This window comes from Meleagris gallopavo, unplaced genomic scaffold (assembly GCF_000146605.3).
Source record: "Meleagris gallopavo isolate NT-WF06-2002-E0010 breed Aviagen turkey brand Nicholas breeding stock unplaced genomic scaffold, Turkey_5.1 ChrUn_random_7180001873989, whole genome shotgun sequence".
Classification (NCBI taxonomy): Eukaryota; Metazoa; Chordata; class Aves; order Galliformes; family Phasianidae; genus Meleagris; species Meleagris gallopavo.
This window is the reverse complement of record NW_011138644.1, coordinates 10,070-12,591: the sequence shown is the minus strand read 5'-3', so window position 1 is coordinate 12,591 and position 2,522 is coordinate 10,070.

Below are 2,522 nucleotides of genomic sequence, written 5' to 3'. Positions count from 1 at the left end.
TACTGTGAGGGTGGTGAGACACTGGAACAGGTTGCCCAGTGAGGTTGTTGATGCTCCCTCTCTGGAGGCATTCAAGGCCAGGCTGGATGGGGCTTTGAGCAACCTGGTATAGGGGGAGGTGAACCTGTCTATAGCAGGGGTGTTGGAACAAGATGATCTTAAAGGCCCCATCCAACTCAAACCATTCTATGATTCCGTGATATTCACTTGCCTTACAGTTACAATATCTAAATGCATGATTAGAGTGCTCCATCAAATGAAAACAAGTTATGGAAGCTTATTGAGACATTGCCCATAAACTGTTGATACAGGCACAATCCCAGATCACACCACCATTGGGTAGAACATTTTAGAACTGAGACAGAGTTACACAACACCCAACTATTAGTTGTGATTTGTAAGTCTGACACTGCATACTTCACAATAAACTGCTCTGTCCTTATTAAATGCAACCATTCAAGCATGTGTCTCCACTGTCAAAGACAACTTCGCTACAGTATAATTCTTAAATGAAGTACTTCGGTTTTCAGGAGAAGTTATTTCTACCTACTTACACAAACATAGATTTTACCACACAGAGCCAAAAATATATAGAGACAAAAGCAGATATATAAAATATATAATGGTTGTCATTAGTCTTCTGAAACTAAAATTAGCTACATGCAGTCAGGTCCTAAACAAAACAGATGTAAAAAAATGTCCACATTCCCTCTGTTTTTATCCCTAAATCCACGAACAACTGCAGGTACATTGTTTCAAGCAGAGCCCAGAGCTGGCTATAGAAGTCTTGTTTAGCAGCAATGGAGCTAGTTCAGGCTTCTTGTATTTGTTACTTACAAACTTCAGACATAATCTGTAAATGTATACTGCGTAACAGGAGAAACTCATTCAATTTTTTTAAAAGGAAATTCTGAAATTTGAAAAGTATAAAAAAATGCTTCCACAACAGGCAGTACCAGTTCACATTTGACTTCTATATATTTTCATGCAAGCTCAACAATAAAGATGCTTTAAACAAACTTGGATGTCTTAAGGAGGAAAAAAACTAGAATATAAACCTTTCCCAACCGTTAATTCAAAATATCCAAAGCTTTGGGCCTTGTAGCTTCCCGAATTTCTCTTAAAAGTAAGATGAACTAATGAAAAGTAGCTTAGCCCCCACACCATTCTTTTTGCATGCTATTTTAAAATGGCTTAATTTTCACAGTACCGCAGAATGATGGAATCACAGGGGTTGGAAGGGACCTCAAGAGATTGAGTCCAACCTCCCTGCTAAAGCAGGTTCCCTACAATAGGTCACACAGGTAGGTGTCCAGACAGGTCTTGAATATCTCCATAGAAGACGACTCCACAACCTCTCTGGGCAACCTGTTCCAGTGCTCCATCATCCTTACTGTAAAAAAGTTCTTCCACATGTTTGTATGAAACTTTCTATGTTCAAATTTTTGGCAAAAGCCCCTTGTCCTATCACTATGCACTACTGAGAAGAGCCTAGCCTCATCCATTTGCCTTCCACCTCACTTTAGATATTTACAAGCATTTATCAGATCCCCTCTGTCTTGTTTTCCCCAGGCTGAACACACCCAGTTTACTCAACCTTTCCTCACAAGGGAGATACTCCAGGCACTTAATCATCTTTGTGGCCCTCTGCTGGACTCCCTCTAGGAGATCCCTTTCTTTTTTGTACTGGAGAGCCCAGAACTGGACACAATACTCCAGGTGAGGCCTGACCAGGGCAGAGTAGAGAGGGAGGATCACCTCCCTTGACCTGCTGGCCACACTCCTTTTAATTCACTCCAGGATGCCATTGGCCTTCTTGGTCACCAGGGCACACTGCTGGCTCATGGCCAGACTGCTGTCCACCAAAACACCCAGGTCCTTCTCCACAGAGCTCCTCTCCAGCAGGTCATCCTCCAACCTGTACTAATGCATGCAGTTATTCCTCCCCAGGTGCAGGACTCTACACTTGCTCTTGTTAAACCTCATCAAGTTCCTCCCTGCCCAACTCCCCAGTCTCTCCAGGTCTTGTTGAATGGTAGCATAGCCTTCTGGTGTCAGCCACTCCTCCCATCTTTGAATCATCAGGAAGCTTGCTGAGGGTGGACTCTATCCCTCCATACAGGTAATTGATGAAGATGTTGAACAAGACTAGCACCGACCTCTGGGGAACACCACTAGTTACAGCCCTCCAACCAGACTGCGCCGCTGATGATAACCCTCTGACTCTGTCAGTCAGCCAGTTCTCAACCCACCTCACTGTCCAGTCATTTATCCCATGCTTTCTAAGTTTCATAACAAGGATGTTGTGGGAGACAGTGTCAAACATCTTGCTGAAGTCAAGGTACACAACATCCACCGCTCTCCCTCCATCTATCCAGCCAGCGATGACATCATAGAAGGCTACTAGGTTGGTCAAGCATGATTTCCCCTTGGTGAATCCACGCTGACTACTCCTGATAATTTTCTTCTCTTCCAATTGCCTGGAGATGGCATCCAGAACAAGTTGTTCCATCACCTTTCCA